General features: G+C 41.8%; 11 non-coding genes across 11 annotated transcripts; all 11 read right to left on the bottom strand.

Moving 5' to 3' along the window:
- Positions 1-484: 484 nt before the first annotated feature.
- Positions 485-556, bottom strand: trnah-gug (transfer RNA histidin (anticodon GUG)). Its single transcript has one exon. It is a non-coding gene; the product is annotated as a tRNA-His (tRNA).
- Positions 557-2,114: 1,558 nt separating this feature from the next.
- trnah-gug (transfer RNA histidin (anticodon GUG)) lies at positions 2,115-2,186 on the bottom strand. The gene has a single exon. It is a non-coding gene; the product is annotated as a tRNA-His (tRNA).
- Positions 2,187-3,744: 1,558 nt separating this feature from the next.
- On the bottom strand, positions 3,745-3,816 carry trnah-gug (transfer RNA histidin (anticodon GUG)). The gene has a single exon. It is a non-coding gene; the product is annotated as a tRNA-His (tRNA).
- A 3,188-nt stretch (positions 3,817-7,004) lies between these two features.
- trnah-gug (transfer RNA histidin (anticodon GUG)) lies at positions 7,005-7,076 on the bottom strand. Its single transcript has one exon. It is a non-coding gene; the product is annotated as a tRNA-His (tRNA).
- A 1,558-nt stretch (positions 7,077-8,634) lies between these two features.
- Positions 8,635-8,706, bottom strand: trnah-gug (transfer RNA histidin (anticodon GUG)). Its single transcript has one exon. It is a non-coding gene; the product is annotated as a tRNA-His (tRNA).
- Positions 8,707-10,263: 1,557 nt separating this feature from the next.
- Positions 10,264-10,335, bottom strand: trnah-gug (transfer RNA histidin (anticodon GUG)). The gene has a single exon. It is a non-coding gene; the product is annotated as a tRNA-His (tRNA).
- Positions 10,336-11,893: 1,558 nt separating this feature from the next.
- Positions 11,894-11,965, bottom strand: trnah-gug (transfer RNA histidin (anticodon GUG)). The gene has a single exon. It is a non-coding gene; the product is annotated as a tRNA-His (tRNA).
- Positions 11,966-13,522: 1,557 nt separating this feature from the next.
- On the bottom strand, positions 13,523-13,594 carry trnah-gug (transfer RNA histidin (anticodon GUG)). The gene has a single exon. It is a non-coding gene; the product is annotated as a tRNA-His (tRNA).
- Positions 13,595-15,153: 1,559 nt separating this feature from the next.
- On the bottom strand, positions 15,154-15,225 carry trnah-gug (transfer RNA histidin (anticodon GUG)). The gene has a single exon. It is a non-coding gene; the product is annotated as a tRNA-His (tRNA).
- A 4,816-nt stretch (positions 15,226-20,041) lies between these two features.
- trnah-gug (transfer RNA histidin (anticodon GUG)) lies at positions 20,042-20,113 on the bottom strand. Its single transcript has one exon. It is a non-coding gene; the product is annotated as a tRNA-His (tRNA).
- Positions 20,114-24,648: 4,535 nt separating this feature from the next.
- trnah-gug (transfer RNA histidin (anticodon GUG)) lies at positions 24,649-24,720 on the bottom strand. Its single transcript has one exon. It is a non-coding gene; the product is annotated as a tRNA-His (tRNA).
- Positions 24,721-25,090: the final 370 nt, after the last annotated feature.

A 25,090-nucleotide genomic window follows, 5' to 3' on the forward strand; every position in this document is an offset into this window, starting at 1 on the left:
TCACATGAACAGCCCCTGAACAGTCAACAGGATAGCAGGGATTAAAATCATTGAAAATCTGTAGGACTCACCTACATCTTTCACAACAAATACTCTTAAGACTATCTTTTTTTCAGTTGGGTTAGGGCTCACAATGGCCTTTCCGTCCAACTCCAGCAGCATCGTAGGCCGTCAGGGACAAGTAATAACTCACTCCGCCCTTGGACAGGCGTGACGTAATAGACATTGAAATTCTCATTGTTTAGTGTACATGAATGAACCCCAAATAATCACAGTTTAATTGAAGTTCCAAAGCATTTTGAAGTTGCGGAAGTGTTGTCCAACAGACTGAAGCTATTGGGCATGTGGAGTCCAGACAGCCAAGTTCTGGCATCTTGGATGTGTTTTTGCTCCAAGAAGATGTAAAGTTTTACAGCTTTGAAGGGGTTCATGATAAAATCTTGTAAGTTTACAGAAAGGGATTATTCAGAATTTCTGAACATCTTGCTGTGACCCGGATTCGAACCGGGGTTGCTGCGGCCACAACGCAGAGTACTAACCACTATACGATCACAGCTGAGAAGGGATGGTGGTCATAGTTCTACTCTTTGTTGCTCTCCAGGGCTTTTTTGTCAGAACACAGTTGGACCTCAAGAACAGTAGAAATGCTAAGTTTGTTGTCTTCATACACACATATAGGAGAGACACATTTTCACATCACAATCACAGCAGGTGACCACTCTGGTCTTTCATTCACAATACTTTTGCCCCTTTTAGTCAAAAACATTGTTCCATTCTCTCTTTACTTAGTATCAGCCTAACAGCGGCATGTGGGTAGAAATTGGCTTCAATAACCACACAAAAAACACCATAGAGATCTATGTACACCAAGGTGTGAGACAAGAAAACCAACCTTCAAGAAGAAGACTCTATCACAACAGCTGTCTTTACTGAGTCTGAAAGTGACACCAAAATGAAGACAAAAATAATAGGCTCATTTCCACCATGCCTTCCCATGTGTCCAAGGGTCCTTGGGCAAGACATTAAATCCAGTTTTTGTCCTGGTCGTTTAAGGTTGGCGCCAATATTTAGCAATGTGTGAATGTGTGTGTCTATTGGGGAATGGGACTGTGAATTTAAAGCAAGCCTCCTAGGAAGGTAGTAAAGCACTGCATAAGTAGCATATGCTGCTAACTATTTATTCAGATTTTCACCGGTAGAAGAATCTGACAGTGAGATCAATTCAAATGCACAGAATTGTGTGTTGCTGTGACACTTGGATGGGAACTTGGTGACTAAAAGCCATAGATGTTTAAAGCTAAAGCCATGTGCACCTGTACGGTTACTGTGGCTTTTTGAGTTATCCATGCCCATGGATGGTCGTAGAGAGGAGTGGCTGCATTCATAAGGAGAGTACAGGTGTGTTTGAGAGTTCCCTTTAGGCTTGTTGAAAGCAGAAGCTATGATTGTTATGCGTATGTTAAGTGTTTTGTGAAGTATTCTCTTGTAAGTTGATGTACAGATGATGCTGTGGTACGGAGCTCCTAAGCCATATTCTAATTATAGCACAATTTTGACCTTCAGTTACATAGGCCTTTGCAGCAAAAAAAATACGCAACCCTGGACGGTCAGCACAAGGAACATGCACTGATCACATGAAGAGCCCCTGAACAGTCAACAGGATAGCAGGGATTAAAATCATTGAAAATCTGTATGACTCACCTACATCTTTCACAACAAATACTCTTAAGACTATCTTTTTTTCAGTTGGGTTAGGGCTCACAATGGCCTTTCCGTCCAACTCCAGCAGCATCGTAGGCCGTCAGGGACAAGTAATAACTCACTCGGCCCTTGGACAGGCGTGACATAATAGACATTGAAATTCTCATTGTTTAGTGTACATGAATGAACCCCAAATAATCACAGTTTAATTGAAGTTCCAAAGCATTTTGAAGTTGCGGAAGTGTTGTCCAACAGACTGAAGCTGTTGGGCATGTGGAGTCCAGACAGCCAAGTTCTGGCATCTTGGATGTGTTTTTGCTCCAAGAAGATGTAAAGTTTTACAGCTTTGAAGGGGTTCATGATAAAATCTTGTAAGTTTACAGAAATGGATTATTCAGAATTTCTGAACATCTTGCTGTGACCCGGATTCGAACCGGGGTTGCTGCGGCCACAACGCAGAGTACTAACCACTATACGATCACAGCTGAGAAGGGATGGTGGTCATAGTTCTACTCTTTGTTGCTCTCCAGGGCTTTTTTGTCAGAACACAGTTGGACCTCAAGAACAGTAGAAATGCTAAGTTTGTTGTCTTCATACACACATATAGGAGAGACACATTTTCACATCACAATCACAGCAGGTGACCACTCTGGTCTTTCATTCACAATACTTTTGTCCCTTTTAGTCAAAAACATTGTTCCATTCTCTCTTTATTTAGTATCAGCTTAACAGCAGCATGTGGGTAGAAACTGGCTTTAATCACCATACAGAAAACACCATAGAGATCTTGGAACACCAAGGTGTGAGACAAAAAAACCAACCTTCAAGAAGAAGACTCTATCATTGCCGATGTTTTTACTGAGTCTGAAAGTGACACCAAAATGAAGACAAAAACAACAGGCTCATTTCCACCATGCCTTCCCATCTGTCCAAGGGTCCTTGGGCAAGTCATTAAATCCTGTTTTTGTCCTGGTCGTTTAAGGTTGGCGCCAATATTTAGCAATGTGTGAATGTGTGTGTCTATTGGGGAATGGGACTGTGAATTTAAAGCAAGCCTTCTATGAAGGTAGTAAAGCACTGCATAAGTAGCATATGGTGCTAACTATTTATTCAGATTTTCACTGGTAGAAGAATCTGACAGTGAGATCAATTCAAATGCACAGAATTGTGTGTTGCTGTGACACTTGGATGGGAACTTGGTGACTAAAGGCCATAGATGTTTAAAGCTAAAGCCATGTGCACCTGTACGGTTACTGTGGCTTTTTGGGTTATCCATGCCCATGGATGGTCGTAGAGAGGAGTGGCTGCATTCATAAGGAGAGTACAGGTGTGTTTGAGAGTTCCCTTTAGGCTTGTTGAAAGCAGAAGCTATGATTGTTATGCGTATGGTAAGTGTTTTGTGAAGTATTCTCTTGTAAGTTGATGTACAGATGATGCTGTTGTACGGAGCTCCTAAGCCATATTCTAATTATAGCACAATTTTGACCTTCAGTTACATAGGCCTTTGCAGCAAAAAAAATACGCAACCCTGGACGGTCAGCACAAGGAACATGCACTGATCACATGAACAGCCCCTGAACAGTCAACATGATAGCAGGGATTAAAATCATTGAAAATCTGTATGACTCACCTACATCTTTCACAACAAATACTCTTAAGACTATCTTTTTTTCAGTTGGGTTAGGGCTCACAATGGCCTTTCCGTCCAACTCCAGCAGCATCGTAGGCCGTCAGGGACAAGTAATAACTCACTCCGCCCTTGGACAGGCGTGACGTAATAGACATTGAAATTCTCATTGTTTAGTGTACATGAATGAACCCCAAATAATCACAGTTTAATTGAAGTTCCAAAGCATTTTGAAGTTGCGGAAGTGTTGTCCAACAGACTGAAGCTATTGGGCATGTGGAGTCCAGACAGCCAAGTTCTGGCATCTTGGATGTGTTTTTGCTCCAAGAAGATGTAAAGTTTTACAGCTTTGAAGGGGTTCATGATAAAATCTTGTAAGTTTACAGAAAGGGATTATTCAGAATTTCTGAACATCTTGCTGTGACCCGGATTCGAACCGGGGTTGCTGCGGCCACAACGCAGAGTACTAACCACTATACGATCACAGCTGAGAAGTGATGGTGGTCATAGTTCTACTCTTTGTTGCTCTCCAGGGCTTTTTTGTCAGAACACAGTTGGACCTCAAGAACAGTAGAAATGCTAAGTTTGTTGTCTTCATACACACATATAGGAGAGACACATTTTCACATCACAATCACAGCAGGTGACCACTCTGGTCTTTCATTCACAATACTTTTGCCCCTTTTAGTCAAAAACATTGTTCCATTCTCTCTTTACTTAGTATCAGCCTAACAGCGGCATGTGGGTAGAAATTGGCTTCAATAACCACACAAAAAACACCATAGAGATCTATGTACACCAAGGTGTGAGACAAGAAAACCAACCTTCAAGAAGAAGACTCTATCACAACAGCTGTCTTTACTGAGTCTGAAAGTGACACCAAAATGAAGACAAAAATAATAGGCTCATTTCCACCATGCCTTCCCATGTGTCCAAGGGTCCTTGGGCAAGACATTAAATCCAGTTTTTGTCCTGGTCGTTTAAGGTTGGCGCCAATATTTAGCAATGTGTGAATGTGTGTGTCTATTGGGGAATGGGACTGTGAATTTAAAGCAAGCCTCCTAGGAAGGTAGTAAAGCACTGCATAAGTAGCATATGCTGCTAACTATTTATTCAGATTTTCACCGGTAGAAGAATCTGACAGTGAGATCAATTCAAATGCACAGAATTGTGTGTTGCTGTGACACTTGGATGGGAACTTGGTGACTAAAAGCCATAGATGTTTAAAGCTAAAGCCATGTGCACCTGTACGGTTACTGTGGCTTTTTGAGTTATCCATGCCCATGGATGGTCGTAGAGAGGAGTGGCTGCATTCATAAGGAGAGTACAGGTGTGTTTGAGAGTTCCCTTTAGGCTTGTTGAAAGCAGAAGCTATGATTGTTATGCGTATGTTAAGTGTTTTGTGAAGTATTCTCTTGTAAGTTGATGTACAGATGATGCTGTGGTACGGAGCTCCTAAGCCATATTCTAATTATAGCACAATTTTGACCTTCAGTTACATAGGCCTTTGCAGCAAAAAAAATACGCAACCCTGGACGGTCAGCACAAGGAACATGCACTGATCACATGAACAGCCCCTGAACAGTCAACAGGATAGCAGGGATTAAAATCATTGAAAATCTGTATGACTCACCTACATCTTTCACAACAAATACTCTTAAGACTATCTTTTTTTCAGTTGGGTTAGGGCTCACAATGGCCTTTCCGTCCAACTCCAGCAGCATCGTAGGCCGTCAGGGACAAGTAATAACACACTCGGCCCTTGGACAGGCGTGACATAATAGACATTGAAATTCTCATTGTTTAGTGTACATGAATGAACCCCAAATAATCACAGTTTAATTGAAGTTCCAAAGCATTTTGAAGTTGCGGAAGTGTTGTCCAACAGACTGAAGCTGTTGGGCATGTGGAGTCCAGACAGCCAAGTTCTGGCATCTTGGATGTGTTTTTGCTCCAAGAAGATGTAAAGTTTTACAGCTTTGAAGGGGTTCATGATAAAATCTTGTAAGTTTACAGAAATGGATTATTCAGAATTTCTGAACATCTTGCTGTGACCCGGATTCGAACCGGGGTTGCTGCGGCCACAATGCAGAGTACTAACCACTATACGATCACAGCTGAGAAGGGATGGTGGTCATAGTTCTACTCTTTGTTGCTCTCCAGGGCTTTTTTGTCAGAACACAGTTGGACCTCAAGAACAGTAGAAATGCTAAGTTTGTTGTCTTCATACACACATATAGGAGAGACACATTTTCACATCACAATCACAGCAGGTGACCACTCTGGTCTTTCATTCACAATACTTTTGTCCCTTTTAGTCAAAAACATTGTTCCATTCTCTCTTTATTTAGTATCAGCTTAACAGCAGCATGTGGGTAGAAACTGGCTTTAATCACCATACAGAAAACACCATAGAGATCTTGGAACACCAAGGTGTGAGACAAAAAAACCAACCTTCAAGAAGAAGACTCTATCATTGCCGATGTTTTTACTGAGTCTGAAAGTGACACCAAAATGAAGACAAAAACAACAGGCTCATTTCCACCATGCCTTCCCATCTGTCCAAGGGTCCTTGGGCAAGTCATTAAATCCTGTTTTTGTCCTGGTCGTTTAAGGTTGGCGCCAATATTTAGCAATGTGTGAATGTGTGTGTCTATTGGGGAATGGGACTGTGAATTTAAAGCAAGCCTTCTATGAAGGTAGTAAAGCACTGCATAAGTAGCATATGGTGCTAACTATTTATTCAGATTTTCACCGGTAGAAGAATCTGACAGTGAGATCAATTCAAATGCACAGAATTGTGTGTTGCTGTGACACTTGGATGGGAACTTGGTGACTAAAGGCCATAGATGTTTAAAGCTAAAGCCATGTGCACCTGTACGGTTACTGTGGCTTTTTGGGTTATCCATGCCCATGGATGGTCGTAGAGAGGAGTGGCTGCATTCATAAGGAGAGTACAGGTGTGTTTGAGAGTTCCCTTTAGGCTTGTTGAAAGCAGAAGCTATGATTGTTATGCGTATGGTAAGTGTTTTGTGAAGTATTCTCTTGTAAGTTGATGTACAGATGATGCTGTTGTACGGAGCTCCTAAGCCATATTCTAATTATAGCACAATTTTGACCTTCAGTTACATAGGCCTTTGCAGCAAAAAAAATACGCAACCCTGGACGGTCAGCACAAGGAACATGCACTGATCACATGAACAGCCCCTGAACAGTCAACAGGATAGCAGGGATTAAAATCATTGAAAATCTGTATGACTCACCTACATCTTTCACAACAAATACTCTTAAGACTATCTTTTTTTCAGTTGGGTTAGGGCTCACAATGGCCTTTCCGTCCAACTCCAGCAGCATCGTAGGCCGTCAGGGACAAGTAATAACTCACTCCGCCCTTGGACAGGCGTGACGTAATAGACATTGAAATTCTCATTGTTTAGTGTACATGAATGAACCCCAAATAATCACAGTTTAATTGAAGTTCCAAAGCATTTTGAAGTTGCGGAAGTGTTGTCCAACAGACTGAAGCTATTGGGCATGTGGAGTCCAGACAGCCAAGTTCTGGCATCTTGGATGTGTTTTTGCTCCAAGAAGATGTAAACTTTTACAGCTTTGAAGGGGTTCATGATAAAATCTTGTAAGTTTACAGAAAGGGATTAATCAGAATTTCTGAACATCTTGCTGTGACCCGGATTCGAACCGGGGTTGCTGCGGCCACAACGCAGAGTACTAACCACTATACGATCACAGCTGAGAAGGGATGGTGGTCATAGTTCTACTCTTTGTTGCTCTCCAGGGCTTTTTTGTCAGAACACAGTTGGACCTCAAGAACAGTAGAAATGCTAAGTTTGTTGTCTTCATACACACATATAGGAGAGACACATTTTCACATCACAATCACAGCAGGTGACCACTCTGGTCTTTCATTCACAATACTTTTGCCCCTTTTAGTCAAAAACATTGTTCCATTCTCTCTTTACTTAGTATCAGCCTAACAGCGGCATGTGGGTAGAAATTGGCTTCAATAACCACACAAAAAACACCATAGAGATCTATGTACACCAAGGTGTGAGACAAGAAAACCAACCTTCAAGAAGAAGACTCTATCACAACAGCTGTCTTTACTGAGTCTGAAAGTGACACCAAAATGAAGACAAAAATAATAGGCTCATTTCCACCATGCCTTCCCATGTGTCCAAGGGTCCTTGGGCAAGACATTAAATCCAGTTTTTGTCCTGGTCGTTTAAGGTTGGCGCCAATATTTAGCAATGTGTGAATGTGTGTGTCTATTGGGGAATGGGACTGTGAATTTAAAGCAAGCCTCCTAGGAAGGTAGTAAAGCACTGCATAAGTAGCATCTGCTGCTAACTATTTATTCAGATTTTCACCGGTAGAAGAATCTGACAGTGAGATCAATTCAAATGCACAGAATTGTGTGTTGCTGTGACACTTGGATGGGAACTTGGTGACTAAAAGCCATAGATGTTTAAAGCTAAAGCCATGTGCACCTGTACGGTTACTGTGGCTTTTTGAGTTATCCATGCCCATGGATGGTCGTAGAGAGGAGTGGCTGCATTCATAAGGAGAGTACAGGTGTGTTTGAGAGTTCCCTTTAGGCTTGTTGAAAGCAGAAGCTATGATTGTTATGCGTATGGTAAGTGTTTTGTGAAGTATTCTCTTGTAAGTTGATGTACAGATGATGCTGTTGTACGGAGCTCCTAAGCCATATTCTAATTATAGCACAATTTTGACCTTCAGTTACATAGGCCTTTGCAGCAAAAAAAATACGCAACCCTGGACGGTCAGCACAAGGAACATGCACTGATCACATGAACAGCCCCTGAACAGTCAACAGGATAGCAGGGATTAAAATCATTGAAAATCTGTATGACTCACCTACATCTTTCACAACAAATACTCTTAAGACTATCTTTTTTTCAGTTGGGTTAGGGCTCACAATGGCCTTTCCGGCCAACTCCAGCAGCATCGTAGGCCGTCAGGGACAAGTAATAACTCACTTCGCCCTTGGACAGGCGTGACATAATAGACATTGAAATTCTCATTGTTTAGTGTACATGAATGAACCCCAAATAATCACAGTTTAATTGAAGTTCCAAAGCATTTTGAAGTTGCGGAAGTGTTGTCCAACAGACTGAAGCTGTTGGGCATGTGGAGTCCAGACAGCCAAGTTCTGGCATCTTGGATGTGTTTTTGCTCCAAGAAGATGTAAAGTTTTACAGCTTTGAAGGGGTTCATGATAAAATCTTGTAAGTTTACAGAAAGGGATTATTCAGAATTTCTGAACATCTTGCTGTGACCCGGATTCGAACCGGGGTTGCTGCGGCCACAACGCAGAGTACTAACCACTATACGATCACAGCTGAGAAGGGATGGTGGTCATAGTTCTACTCTTTGTTGCTCTCCAGGGCTTTTTTGTCAGAACACAGTTGGACCTCAAGAACAGTAGAAATGCTAAGTTTGTTGTCTTCATACACACATATAGGAGAGACACATTTTCACATCACAATCACAGCAGGTGACCACTCTGGTCTTTCATTCACAATACTTTTGTCCCTTTTAGTCAAAAACATTGTTCCATTCTCTCTTTATTTAGTATCAGCCTAACAGCAGCATGTGGGTAGAAACTGGCTTTAATCACCATACAGAAAACACCATAGAGATCTTGGTACACCAAGGTGTGAGACAAAAAAACCAACCTTCAAGAAGAAGACTCTATCATTGCCGATGTTTTTACTGAGTCTGAAAGTGACACCAAAATGAAGACAAAAACAACAGGCTCATTTCCACCATGCCTTCCCATCTGTCCAAGGGTCCTTGGGCAAGTCATTAAATCCTGTTTTTGTCCTGGTCGTTTAAGGTTGGCGCCAATATTTAGCAATGTGTGAATGTGTGTGTCTATTGGGGAATGGGACTGTGAATTTAAAGCAAGCCTTCTATGAAGGTAGTAAAGCACTGCATAAGTATCATATGGTGCTAACTATTTATTCAGATTTTCACCGGTAGAAGAATCTGACAGTGAGATCAATTCAAATGCACAGAATTGTGTGTTCCTGTGACACTTGGATGGGAACTTGGTGACTGAAGGCCATAGATGTTTAAAGCTAAAGCCATGTGCACCTGTACGGTTGCTGTGGCTTTTTGGGTTATCATGCCCATGGATGGTCGTAGAGAGGAGTGGCTGCATTCATAAGGAGAGTACCGGTGTGTTTGAGAGTTCCCTTTAGGCTTGTTGAAAGCAGAAGCTATGATTGTTGTGCGTATGGTAAGTGTTTTGTGAGGTATTCTCTTGTAAGTTGATGTACAGATGATGCTGTTGTACGGAGCTCCTAAGCCATATTCTAATTAAAGCACAATTTAGACCTTCAGTTACATAGGCCTTGTCAGGAAAAAAAATACGCAACCCTGGACGGTCAGCACAAGGAACATGCACTGATCACATGAACAGCCCCTGAACAGTCAACAGGATAGCAGGGATTAAAATCATTGAAAATCTGTATGACTCACCTACATCTTTCACAACAAATACTCTTAAGACTATCTTTTTTTCAGTTGGGTTAGGGCTCACAATGGCCTTTCCGGCCAACTCCAGCAGCATCGTAGGCCGTCAGGGACAAGTAATAACTCACTTCGCCCTTGGACAGGCGTGACATAATAGACATTGAAATTCTCATTGTTTAGTGTACATGAATGAACCTCAAATAATCACAGTTTAATTGAAGTTCCAAAGCATTTTGAAGTTGCGGAAGTGTTGTCCAACAGACTGAAGCTGTTGGGCATGTGGAGTCCAGATAGCCAAGTTCTGGCATCTTGGATGTGTTTTTGCTGTAAGAAAATGTAAAGTTTTACAGCTTTGAAGGCGTTCATGATAAAATCTTGTAAGTTTACAGAAAGGGATTATTCAGAATTTCTGAACATCTTGCTGTGACCCGGATTCGAACCGGGGTTGCTGCGGCCACAACGCAGAGTACTAACCACTATACGATCACAGCTGAGAAGGGATGGTGGTCATAGTTCTACTCTTTGTTGCTCTCCAGGGCTATTTTGTCAGAACACAGTTGGACCTCAAGAACAGTAGAAATGCTAAGTTTGTTGTCTTCATACACACATATAGGAGAGACACATTTTCACATCACAATCACAGCAGGTGACCACTCTGGTCTTTCATTCACAATACTTTTGCCCCTTTTAGTCAAAAACATTGTTCCATTCTCTCTTTACTTAGTATCAGCCTAACAGCGGCATGTGGGTAGAAATTGGGTTCAATAACCACACAAAAAACACCATAGAGATCTATGTACACCAAGGTGTGAGACAAGAAAACCAACCTTCAAGAAGAAGACTCTATCACAACAGCTGTCTTTACTGAGTCTGAAAGTGACACCAAAATGAAGACAAAAATAATAGGCTCATTTCCACCATGCCTTCCCATGTGTCCAAGGGTCCTTGGGCAAGACATTAAATCCAGTTTTTGTCCTGGTCGTTTAAGGTTGGCGCCAATATTTAGCAATGTGTGAATGTGTGTGTCTATTGGGGAATGGGACTGTGAATTTAAAGCAAGCCTCCTAGGAAGGTAGTAAAGCACTGCATAAGTAGCATATGCTGCTAACTATTTATTCAGATTTTCACCGGTAGAAGAATCTGACAGTGAGATCAATTCAAATGCACAGAATTGTGTGTTGCTGTGACACTTGGATGGGAACTTGGTGACTAAAAGCCATAGATGTTTAAAGCTAAAGCCATGTGCACCTGTACGGTTACTGTGGCTTTTTGAGTTATCCATGCCCATGGATGGTCGTAGAGAGGAGTGGCTGCATTCATAAGGAGAGTACAGGTGTGTTTGAGAGTTCCCTTTAGGCTTGTTGAAAGCAGAAGCTAGGATTGTTATGCGTATGGTAAGTGTTTTGTGAAGTATTCTCTTGTAAGTTGATGTACAGATGATGCTGTTGTACGGAGCTCCTAAGCCATATTCTAATTATAGCACAATTTTGACCTTCAGTTACATAGGCCTTGTCAGGAAAAAAAATACGCAACCCTGGACGGTCAGCACAAGGAACATGCACTGATCACATGAACAGCCCCTGAACAGTCAACAGGATAGCAGGGATTAAAATCATTGAAAATCTGTATGACTCACCTACATCTTTCACAACAAATACTCTTCAGACTATCTTTTTTTCAGTTGGGTTAGGGCTCACAATGGCCTTTCCGTCCAACTCCAGCAGCATCGTAGGCCGTCAGGGACAAGTAATAACTCACTCGGCCCTTGGACAGGCGTGACATAATAGACATTGAAATTCTCATTGTTTAGTGTACATGAATGAACCCCAAATAATCACAGTTTAATTGAAGTTCCAAAGCATTTTGAAGTTGCGGAAGTGTTGTCCAACAGACTGAAGCTGTTGGGCATGTGGAGTCCAGACAGCCAAGTTCTGGCATCTTGGATGTGTTTTTGCTCCAAGAAGATGTAAAGTTTTACAGCTTTGAAGGGGTTCATGATAAAATCTTGTAAGTTTACAGAAATGGATTATTCAGAATTTTTGAACATCTTGCTGTGACCCGGATTCGAACCGGGGTTGCTGCGGCCACAACGCAGAGTACTAACCACTATACGATCACAGCTGAGAAGGGATGGTGGTCATAGTTCTACTCTTTGTTGCTCTCCAGGGCTTTTTTGTCAGAACACAGTTGGACCTCAAGAACAGTAGAAATGCTAAGTTTGTTGTCTTCATACACACATATAGGAGAGACACATTTTCACATCACAATCACAGCAGGTGACCACTCTGGTCTTTCATTCACAATACTTTTGTCCCTTTTAGTCAAAAACATTGTTCCATTCTCTCTTTATTTAGTATCAGCCTAACAGCAGCATGTGGGTAGAAACTGGCTTTAATCACCATATAGAAAACACCATAGAGATCTTGGTACACCAAGGTGTGAGACAAAAAAACCAACCTTCAAGAAGAAGACTCTATCATTGCCGCTGTCTTTACTGAGTCTGAAAGTGACACCAAAATGAAGACAAAAACAACAGGCTCATTTCCACCATGCCTTCCCATCTGTCCAAGGGTCCTTGGGCAAGTCATTAAATCCTGTTTTTGTCCTGGTCGTTTAAGGTTGGCGCCAATATTTAGCAATGTGTGAATGTGTGTGTCTATTGGGGAATGGGACTGTGAATTTAAAGCAAGCCTTCTATGAAGGTAGTAAAGCACTGCATAAGTATCATATGGTGCTAACTATTTATTCAGATTTTCACCGGTAGAAGAATCTGACAGTGAGATCAATTCAAATGCACAGAATTGTGTGTTCCTGTGACACTTGGATGGGAACTTGGTGACTGAAGGCCATAGATGTTTAAAGCTAAAGCCATGTGCACCTGTACGGTTGCTGTGGCTTTTTGGGTTATCATGCCCATGGATGGTCGTAGAGAGGAGTGGCTGCATTCATAAGGAGAGTACCGGTGTGTTTGAGAGTTCCCTTTAGGCTTGTTGAAAGCAGAAGCTATGATTGTTGTGCGTATGGTAAGTGTTTTGTGAGGTATTCTCTTGTAAGTTGATGTACAGATGATGCTGTTGTACGGAGCTCCTAAGCCATATTCTAATTAAAGCACAATTTAGACCTTCAGTTACATAGGCCTTGTCAGGAAAAAAAATACGCAACCCTGGACGGTCAGCACAAGGAACATGCACTGATCACATGAACAGCCCCTGAACAGTCAACAGGATAGCAGGGATTAAAATCATTGAAAATCTGTATGACTCACCTACATCTTTCACAACAAATACTCTTAAGACTATCTTTTTTTCAGTTGGGTTAGGGCTCACAATGGCCTTTCCGGCCAACTCCAGCAGCATCGTAGGCCGTCAGGGACAAGTAATAACTCACTTCGCCCTTGGACAGGCGTGACATAATAGACATTGAAATTCTCATTGTTTAGTGTACATGAATGAACCCCAAATAATCACAGTTTAATTGAAGTTCCAAAGCATTTTGAAGTTGCGGAAGTGTTGTCCAACAGACTGAAGCTGTTGGGCATGTGGAGTCCAGACAGCCAAGTTCTGGCATCTTGGATGTGTTTTTGCTCCAAGAAAATGTAAAGTTTTACAGCTTTGAAGGCGTTCATGATAAAATCTTGTAAGTTTACAGAAAGGGATTATTCAGAATTTCTGAACATCTTGCTGTGACCCGGATTCGAACCGGGGTTGCTGCGGCCACAACGCAGAGTACTAACCACTATACGATCACAGCTGAGAAGGGATGGTGGTCATAGTTCTACTCTTTGTTGCTCTCCAGGGCTTTTTTGTCAGAACACAGTTGGACCTCAAGAACAGTAGAAATGCTAAGTTTGTTGTCTTCATACACACATATAGGAGAGACACATTTTCACATCACAATCACAGCAGGTGACCACTCTGGTCTTTCATTCACAATACTTTTGTCCCTTTTAGTCAAAAACATTGTTCCATTCTCTCTTTACTTAGTATCAGCCTAACAGCGGCATGTGGGTAGAAACTTGCTTTAATCACCATACAGAAAACACCATAGAGATCTTGGTACACCAAGGTGTAAGACAAAAAAACCAACCTTCAAGAAGAAGACTCTATCATTGCCGCTGTCTTTACTGAGTCTGAAAGTGTCACCAAAATAAAGACAAAAACAACAGGCTCATTTCCACCATGCCTTCCCATCTGTCCAAGGGTCCTTGGGCAAGTCATTAAATCCTGTTTTTGTCCTGGTCGTTTAAGGTTGGCGCCAATATTTAGCAATGTGTGAATGTGTGTGTCTATTGGGGAATGGGACTGTGAATTTAAAGCAAGCCTTCTATGAAGGTAGTAAAGCACTGCATAAGTAGCATATGGTGCTAACTATTTATTCAGATTTTCACCGGTAGAAGAATCTGACAGTGAGATCAATTCAAATGCACAGAATTGTGTGTTGCTGTGACACTTGGATGGGAACTTGGTGACTAAAGGCCATAGATGTTTAAAGCTAAAGCCATGTGCACCTGTACGGTTACTGTGGCTTTTTGGGTTATCCATGCCCATGGATGGTCGTAGAGAGGAGTGGCTGCATTCATAAGGAGAGTACAGGTGTGTTTGAGAGTTCCCTTTAGGCTTGTTGAAAGCAGAAGCTAGGATTGTTATGCGTATGGTAAGTGTTTTGTGAAGTATTCTCTTGTAAGTTGATGTACAGATGATGCTGTTGTACGGAGCTCCTAAGCCATATTCTAATTATAGCACAATTTTGACCTTCAGTTACATAGGCCTTTGCAGCAAAAAAAATACGCAACCCTGGACGGTCAGCACAAGGAACATGCACTGATCACATGAACAGCCCCTGAACAGTCAACATGATAGCAGGGATTAAAATCATTGAAAATCTGTATGACTCACCTACATCTTTCACAACAAATACTCTTAAGACTATCTTTTTTTCAGTTGGGTTAGGGCTCACAATGGCCTTTCCGTCCAACTCCAGCAGCATCGTAGGCCGTCAGGGACAAGTAATAACTCACTCCGCCCTTGGACAGGCGTGACGTAATAGACATAAGAAATTCTCATTGTTTAGTGTACATGAATGAACCCCAAATAATCACAGTTTAATTGAAGTTCCAAAGCATTTTGAAGTTGCGGAAGTGTTGTCCAACAGACTGAAGCTGTTGGGCATGTGGAGTCCAGACAGCCAAGTTCTGGCATCTTGGATGTGTTTTTGCTCCAAGAAGATGTAAAGTTTTACAGCTTTGAAGGGGTTCATGATAAAATCTTGTAAGTTTACAGAAAGGGATTATTCAGAATTTCTGAACATCTTGCTGTGACCCGGATTCGAACCGGGGTTGCTGCGGCCACAACGCAGAGTACTAACCACTATACGATCACAGCTGAGAAGGGATGGTGGTCATAGTTCTAGTCTTTGTTGCTCTCCAGGGCTTTTTTGTCAGAACACAGTTGGACCTCAAGAACAGTAGAAATGCTAAGTTTGTTGTCTTCATACACACATATAGGAGAGACACATTTTCACATCACAATCACAGCAGGTGACCACTCTGGTCTTTCATTCACAATACTTTTGTCCCTTTTAGTCAAAAACATTGTTCCATTCTCTCTTTACTTAGTATCAGCCTAACAGCGGCATGTGGGTAGAAATTGGCTTCAATAACCACACAAAAAACACCATAGAGATCTATGTACACCAAGGTGTGAGACAAGAAAACCAACCTTCAAGAAGAAGACTCTATCACAACAGCTGTCTTTACTGAGTCTGAAAGTGACACCAAAATGAAGACAAAAATAATAGGCTCATTTCCACCATGCTTTCCCATGTGTCCAAGGGTCCTTGGGCAAGACATTAAATCCAGTTTTTGTCCTGGTCGTTTAAGGTTGGCGCCAATATTTAGCAATGTGTGAATGTGTGTGTCTATTGGGAAATGGGACTGTGAATTTAAAGCAAGCCTCCTAGGAAGGTAGTAAAGCACTGCATAAGTAGCATATGGTGCTAACTATTTATTCTGATTTTCACCGGTAGAAGAATCTGACAGTGAGATCAATTCAAATGCACAGAATTGTGTGTTGCTGTGACACTTGGATGTGAACTTGGTGACTAAAGGCCATAGATGTTTAAAGCTAAAGCCATGTGCACCTGTTCGGTTACTGTGGCTTTTTGGGTTATCCATGCCCATGGATGGTCGTAGAGAGGAGTGGCTGCATTCATAAGGAGAGTACAGGTGTGTTTGAGAGTTCCCTTTAGGCTTGTTGAAAGCAGAAGCTATGATTGTTATGCGTATGGTAAGTGTTTTGTGAAGTATTCTCTTGTAAGTTGATGTACAGATGATGCTGTTGTACGGAGCTCCTAAGCCATATTCTAATTATAGCACAATTTTGACCTTCAGTTACATAGGCCTTTGCAGCAAAAAAAATACGCAACCCTGGACGGTCAGCACAAGGAACATGCACTGATCACATGAACAGCCCCTGAACAGTCAACATGATAGCAGGGATTAAAATCATTGAAAATCTGTATGACTCACCTACATCTTTCACAACAAATACTCTTAAGACTATCTTTTTTTCAGTTGGGTTAGGGCTCACAATGGCCTTTCCGTCCAACTCCAGCAGCATCGTAGGCCGTCAGGGACAAGTAATAACTCACTCCGCCCTTGGACAGGCGTGACGTAATAGACATTGAAATTCTCATTGTTTAGTGTACATGAATGAACCCCAAATAATCACAGTTTAATTGAAGTTCCAAAGCATTTTGAAGTTGCGGAAGTGTTGTCCAACAGACTGAAGCTGTTGGGCATGTGGAGTCCAGACAGCCAAGTTCTGGCATCTTGGATGTGTTTTTGCTCCAAGAAGATGTAAAGTTTTACAGCTTTGAAGGGGTTCATGATAAAATCTTGTAAGTTTACAGAAAGGGATTATTCAGAATTTCTGAACATCTTGCTGTGACCCGGATTCGAACCGGGGTTGCTGCAGCCACAACGCAGAGTACTAACCACTATACGATCACAGCTGAGAAGGGATGGTGGTCATAGTTCTACTCTTTGTTGCTCTCCAGGGCTTTTTTGTCAGAACACAGTTGGACCTCAAGAACAGTAGAAATGCTAAGTTTGTTGTCTTCATACACACATATAGGAGAGACACATTTTCACATCACAATCACAGCAGGTGACCACTCTGGTCTTTCATTCACAATACTTTTGCCCCTTTTAGTCAAAAACATTGTTCCATTCTCTCTTTACTTAGTATCAGCCTAACAGCGGCATGTGGGTAGAAACTGGCTTCAATAACCACACAGAAAACACCATAGAGATCTATGTACACCAAGGTGTGAGACAAGAAAACCAACCTTCAAGAAGAAGACTCTATCACAACAGCTGTCTTTACTGAGTCTGAAAGTGACACCAAAATGAAGACAAAAATAATAGGCTCATTTCCACCATGCCTTCCCATGTGTCCAAGGGTCCTTGGGCAAGACATTAAATCCTGTTTTTGTCCTGGTCGTTTAAGGTTGGCGCCAATATTTAGCAATGTGTGAATGTGTGTGTCTATTGGGGAATGGGACTGTGAATTTAAAGCAAGCCTCCTAGGAAGGTAGTAAAGCACTGCATAAGTAGCATATGCTGCTAACTATTTATTCAGATTTTCACCGGTAGAAGAATCTGACAGTGAGATCAATTCAAATGCACAGAATTGTGTGTTGCTGTGACACTTGGATGGGAACTTGGTGACTAAAGGCCATAGATGTTTAAAGCTAAAGCCATGTGCACCTGTACGGTTGCTGTGGCTTTTGGGTTATCCATGCCCATGGATGGTCGTAGAGAGGAGTGGCTGCATTCATAAGGAGAGTACAGGTGTGTTTGAGAGTTCCCTTTAGGCTTGTTGAAAGCAGAAGCTATGATTGTTATGCGTATGGTAAGTGTTTTGTGAAGTATTCTCTTGTAAGTTGATGTACAGATGATGCTGTTGTACGGAGCTCCTAAGCCATATTCTAATTATAGCACAATTTTGACCTTCAGTTACATAGGCCTTTGCAGCAAAAAAAATACGCAACCCTGGACGGTCAGCACAAGGAACATGCACTGATCACATGAACAGCCCCTGAACAGTCAACATGATAGCAGGGATTAAAATCATTGAAAATCTGTATGACTCACCCACATCTTTCACAACAAATACTCTTAAGACTATCTTTTTTTCAGTTGGGTTAGGGCTCACAATGGCCTTTCCGTCCAACTCCAGCAGCATCGTAGGCCGTCAGGGACAAGTAATAACTCACTCCGCCCTTGGACAGGCGTGACGTAATAGACATTGAAATTCTCATTGTTTAGTGTACATGAATGAACCCCAAATAATCACAGTTTAATTGAAGTTCCAAAGCATTTTGAAGTTGCGGAAGTGTTGTCCAACAGACTGAAGCTGTTGGGCATGTGGAGTCCAGACAGCCAAGTTCTGGCATCTTGGATGTGTTTTTGCTCCAAGAAGATGTAAAGTTTTACAGCTTTGAAGGGGTTCATGATAAAATCTTGTAAGTTTACAGAAAGGGATTATTCAGAATTTCTGAACATCTTGCTGTGACCCGGATTCGAACCGGGGTTGCTGCAGCCACAACGCAGAGTACTAACCACTATACGATCACAGCTGAGAAGGGATGGTGGTCATAGTTCTACTCTTTGTTGCTCTCCAGGGCTTTTTTGTCAGAACACAGTTGGACCTCAAGAACAGTAGAAATGCTAAGTTTGTTGTCTTCATACACACATATAGGAGAGACACATTTTCACATCACAATCACAGCAGGTGACCACTCTGGTCTTTCATTCACAATACTTTTGCCCCTTTTAGTCAAAAACATTGTTCCATTCTCTCTTTACTTAGTATCAGCCTAACAGCGGCATGTGGGTAGAAACTGGCTTCAATAACCACACAGAAAACACCATAGAGATCTATGTACACCAAGGTGTGAGACAAGAAAACCAACCTTCAAGAAGAAGACTCTATCACAACAGCTGTCTTTACTGAGTCTGAAAGTGACACCAAAATGAAGACAAAAATAATAGGCTCATTTCCACCATGCCTTCCCATGTGTCCAAGGGTCCTTGGGCAAGACATTAAATCCTGTTTTTGTCCTGGTCGTTTAAGGTTGGCGCCAATATTTAGCAATGTGTGAATGTGTGTGTCTATTGGGGAATGGGACTGTGAATTTAAAGCAAGCCTCCTAGGAAGGTAGTAAAGCACTGCATAAGTAGCATATGCTGCTAACTATTTATTCAGATTTTCACCGGTAGAAGAATCTGACAGTGAGATCAATTCAAATGCACAGAATTGTGTGTTGCTGTGACACTTGGATGGGAACTTGGTGACTAAAGGCCATAGATGTTTAAAGCTAAAGCCATGTGCACCTGTACGGTTGCTGTGGCTTTTGGGTTATCCATGCCCATGGATGGTCGTAGAGAGGAGTGGCTGCATTCATAAGGAGAGTACAGGTGTGTTTGAGAGTTCCCTTTAGGCTTGTTGAAAGCAGAAGCTATGATTGTTATGCGTATGGTAAGTGTTTTGTGAAGTATTCTCTTGTAAGTTGATGTACAGATGATGCTGTTGTACGGAGCTCCTAAGCCATATTCTAATTATAGCACAATTTTGACCTTCAGTTACATAGGCCTTTGCAGCAAAAAAAATACGCAACCCTGGACGGTCAGCACAAGGAACATGCACTGATCACATGAACAGCCCCTGAACAGTCAACATGATAGCAGGGATTAAAATCATTGAAAATCTGTATGACTCACCCACATCTTTCACAACAAATACTCTTAAGACTATCTTTTTTTCAGTTGGGTTAGGGCTCACAATGGCCTTTCCGTCCAACTCCAGCAGCATCGTAGGCCGTCAGGGACAAGTAATAACTCACTCCGCCCTTGGACAGGCGTGACGTAATAGACATTGAAATTCTCATTGTTTAGTGTACATGAATGAACCCCAAATAATCACAGTTTAATTGAAGTTCCAAAGCATTTTGAAGTTGCGGAAGTGTTGTCCAACAGACTGAAGCTGTTGGGCATGTGGAGTCCAGACAGCCAAGTTCTGGCATCTTGGATGTGTTTTTGCTCCAAGAAGATGTAAAGTTTTACAGCTTTGAAGGGGTTCATGATAAAATCTTGTAAGTTTACAGAAAGGGATTATTCAGAATTTCTGAACATCTTGCTGTGACCCGGATTCGAACCGGGGTTGCTGCGGCCACAACGCAGAGTACTAACCACTATACGATCACAGCTGAGAAGGGATGGTGGTCATAGTTCTACTCTTTGTTGCTCTCCAGGGCTTTTTTGTCAGAACACAGTTGGACCTCAAGAACAGTAGAAATGCTAAGTTTGTTGTCTTCATACACACATATAAGAGAGACACATTTTCACATCACAATCACAGCAGGTGACCACTCTGGTCTTTCATTCACAATACTTTTGCCCCTTTTAGTCAAAAACATTGTTCCATTCTCTCTTTACTTAGTATCAGCCTAACAGCGGCATGTGGGTAGAAATTGGCTTCAATAACCACACAGAAAACACCATAGAGATCTATGTACACCAAGGTGTGAGACAAGAAAACCAACCTTCAAGAAGAAGACTCTATCATTGCCGCTGTCTTTACTGAGTCTGAAAGTGACACCAAAATGAAGACAAAAATAATAGGCTCATTTCCACCATGCCTTCCCATGTGTCCAAGGGTCCTTGGGCAAGACATTAAATCCAGTTTTTGTCCTGGTCGTTTAAGGTTGGCGCCAATATTTAGCAATGTGTGAATGTGTGTGTCTATTGGGGAATGGGACTGTGAATTTAAAGCAAGCCTCCTAGGAAGGTAGTAAAGCACTGCATAAGTAGCATATGCTGCTAACTATTTATTCAGATTTTCACCGGTAGAAGAATCTGACAGTGAGATCAATTCAAATGCACAGAATTGTGTGTTGCTGTGACACTTGGATGGGAACTTGGTGACTAAAGGCCATAGATGTTTAAAGCTAAAGCCATGTGCACCTGTACGGTTACTGTGGCTTTTTGGGTTATCCATGCCCATGGATGGTCGTAGAGAGGAGTGGCTGCATTCATAAGGAGAGTACAGGTGTGTTTGAGAGTTCCCTTTAGGCTTGTTGAAAGCAGAAGCTATGATTGTTATGCGTATGGTAAGTGTTTTGTGAAGTATTCTCTTGTAAGTTGATGTACAGATGATGCTGTTGTACGGAGCTCCTAAGCCATATTCTAATTATAGCACAATTTTGACCTTCAGTTACATAGGCCTTTGCAGCAAAAAAAATACGCAACCCTGGACGGTCAGCACAAGGAACATGCACTGATCACATGAACAGCCCCTGAACAGTCAACAGGATAGCAGGGATTAAAATCATTGAAAATCTGTAGGACTCACCTACATCTTTCACAACAAATACTCTTAAGACTATCTTTTTTTCAGTTGGGTTAGTATGGAATTACGTTTCTGCCAATAAGTGAAAGGGCGTAAAGACAACTAAGCGGGCGTATTTAGGAACTGAGTGAGTGAACCTTAAAACCGCGCAGGCGCAATTCTAACTGAGAAGTGATCTTGCGCGGTCAATTCCTTTTTGCGCGCTCATGTGGATTTACGCTCAGTGTTAAGGGGGCGTTTTTGTCACTTTTGGGGCAGGAACCTTTCTGGTTGATCTGATTGGCTGAAATTCGCATGGCTTATCGGCGAGGCAGAGGGGCGGGACCTTCATTTTTCAGTGCGGGGGGGGGGGGGGGGGGGGGGGTTTAACAGGCGGCTCTTGAGCTGCATGCAGCTCTCTGCCTTTTATCATATTTTCTATATTCACTACTTTCACAACCATAAGGTGAAAGTCTTACATTTTCTCCAAAATTTACAGAGCGGCCCTAATGTGTTATTGTGTGACTTCAGCAAAGAGGATCGAGGAGAGAACAGCAGAACAGCATGATGACGGTACGGAGAGAGGAGAGGACGTGAAAGAAGACCCCCCCCCCCATAGTACAAAGGAGCAGATATGAGCATAATGCAGAACTACTTCGTTTTGGAAACCCTGGAAATGCAAAGAGACACGATTATGAGGCATAGTTTAAACTGCAAGCTATCAGCTACGCGGAGGAACACGGGAATAGAGCAGCTGTGGTTCGGTTAAATTAGATCTTCACAGATTCTGACTTCCTGCTTCAATAACTCTTCTGATCAACGTTCAAATGTGTCAGCAAGTATGTCACTCATTTTGTATTAACACAGAGAGTGAACTACAAAAGCATTTTTAAAGAAAAAAGTTTGTTTTTATTGCCTTTTAATCAGAATTGTTCGTTTCAAGCTGTGAATGCAAACAGAGCAGCGAGCCGGCTGCCAAGGGACCGTCAACAAAGTGCAACCTCTGTGAAACAGCATTCTGTAAAAATCAGTGAACTTTTAAAAAGCGAATAAATGTCTATATTTATATGGACTGGTAATGAAGACTCGTCAGCATAGTCATGCTACATTATTATTTATTATACTAAATTTTGTTAGAAAGTCAACCTCTATTTTATTTCTTATAGTTCTTAAAATTTAATAGAGATATGAATCATAACATAAATACTCAATAGCTCTGAAGATACTAAAACTTCTGTCACCAAACCTCCTGTACTGACTAATCATGACCTTATTTTCCTACTAAAATAAAGATTATGCAAAAAAATTTTTTGGCACCTTCAGAGCTATTCAGGGTTTTTGACCAAATCTGATCCATTTGTAAATATGAAAAATTCCTATAAATAAATAAAGTGAACTATTGACATTCTTTATTTTAGTATGACAATAAGGTCATGTCAAGTTACTGATAACTTTAGTCATGATTCATATCTATTAAAATTTGAAAAAGTATATGAAACAAGGTAAAATAAAGATGGACTTTCCTACAAAATATGCATTGTAACAAGAATATGCTTTATAATAGTTTTATGATTTTTTTGTAAGATTATTGATTTTTACACAGTGGTGTTTCACAGAGGTTGCACTTAGTTGACGGTCCCTTGGCAGCCGGCTGCTGCATGTCTGCATTCACAGCTTAAAGCGAACAATTTTGATTAAAAGGCAAAAAAACGATCTTTTTTCTTCAGAAATGCATTTGTGGTTCACTCTCTGTGTTGATACAAAAGGATTTAGATACTTGCTGACATATTTGAACGTTGATCAGAAGAGTTATTGGAAGAAGCAAGAAGTCCGAACCTTGAAGATCTTTCTAACTTATCGAACCTCAGCTGCCAGAGAATTTAAAATAATGAATCTATGGTTCGGAAGTGAGGACGCTGGAAAACCAACTCTGACAAGACAAGAAGACGCAGCAGCTGCTGAGTTTCCGCGGATAAGAAAAGGCCTGCGTTGGAAGATCGACTCGAGGCTCAGCGCTGCTATCAGCAGATGACCGTGAAAAGCTGTCCATCCTCCCCCCTTACCGGGACGCAGCGCCGGCGAATTACTTTGGGACTGCAGGACTTAAACTTGGCCTGACGCGTCTGGTTTCACTGTTCTTAGGAGCCGCATAGCAAAGAGATGGACTCTGATGAGGAAAGGGAAGCCGGTATGTCTGATAGAGATGTAGTCCAGCTGTTCCAGATGCAGAAGATGAGGACTTTGATGGATTAGAAATGCTGATTGATGACTGAAAAAATAGATCACAACCAACTCAGTTTTGCGCTCGCTGCCTTTTTCAAACACACACCAGCATGCATGTTTCACCGGTATGTGTGTTAACGTTAAATACAGAAAAACACTCAAAACTGAAACGGCGCTGTTGTAATGAGAGGAGGGGGTTATGGCACATAACATGGCTTTAATTGTGTGTTTGTCTGGCAGGTCAGTGTGTGTTGTGACTCATTAAATATCACAGTTAGAAATGTCAGCTCTTTGTGTCAAACTTGTTTGTCCCCCCCTGTTAGAGGCAATCATAGAAAAAAAAAACGTGGATGTAACGTGGATTAAAACATTAACCAACGACCCAAAACTAAGGTAAGAAAGTGCAGCGGGTTTTTTTGTGGTGTAAGTTTTTCTCATGTGAAATCCACTGCATTTGTTACAGTTTTAATGCTTTTAATCCACGTTACAGCCGCCGTTCCTTTTCTATTAAAGCCCCAAAATGAAAGTCCCGCCCCGCTGCTTGGCATGCAAATTTCAGCCAATCAGATCAACCAGAAATGTTCCTGCCCCCAAGTGACAAAAACGCCCCCTTAACACTGAGCGTAAATCCAGGTGAGGGCGCAAAAGAGAACTGACCGAGCAGGATTACTGCTCAGTTAGGATTTCAGCCGTTCAGTTGTAAAATACGGGGTCGCTTGGTTAGAATTGCGCCATCACAGTTTTAAGGTTCACTCACTCAGTTTCTAAATACGCCCGCTTAGTTGTCTTTACGCCCTTTCAATTTTTGGCATTTATGTAATTCGATAGTTAGGGCTCACAATGGCCTTTCCGTCCAACTCCAGCAGCATCGTAGGCCGTCAGGGACAAGTAATAACTCACTCCGCCCTTGGACAGGCGTGACGTAATAGACATTGAAATTCTCATTGTTTAGTGTACATGAATGAACCCCAAATAATCACAGTTTAATTGAAGTTCCAAAGCATTTTGAAGTTGCGGAAGTGTTGTCCAACAGACTGAAGCTGTTGGGCATGTGGAGTCCAGACAGCCAAGTTCTGGCATCTTGGATGTGTTTTTGCTCCAAGAAGATGTAAAGTTTTACAGCTTTGAAGGGGTTCATGATAAAATCTTGTAAGTTTACAGAAAGGGATTATTCAGAATTTCTGAACATCTTGCTGTGACCCGGATTCGAACCGGGGTTGCTGCGGCCACAACGCAGAGTACTAACCACTATACGATCACAGCTGAGAAGGGATGGTGGTCATAGTTCTACTCTTTGTTGCTCTCCAGGGCTTTTTTGTCAGAACACAGTTGGACCTCAAGAACAGTAGAAATGCTAAGTTTGTTGTCTTCATACACACATATAGGAGAGACACATTTTCACATCACAATCACAGCAGGTGACCACTCTGGTCTTTCATTCACAATACTTTTGTCCCTTTTAGTCAAAAACATTGTTCCATTCTCTCTTTACTTAGTATCAGCCTAACAGCGGCATGTGGGTAGAAACTGGCTTTAATCACCATACAGAAAACACCATAGAGATCTTGGTACACCAAGGTGTGAGACAAAAAAACCAACCTTCAAGAAGGAGACTCTATCATTGCCGATGTTT

The sequence above is a fragment of the Oryzias latipes genome, chromosome 2 (assembly GCF_053564925.1).
Source record: "Oryzias latipes strain Hd-rR chromosome 2, Olatipes_Hd-rR_3.1".
Classification (NCBI taxonomy): Eukaryota; Metazoa; Chordata; class Actinopteri; order Beloniformes; family Adrianichthyidae; genus Oryzias; species Oryzias latipes.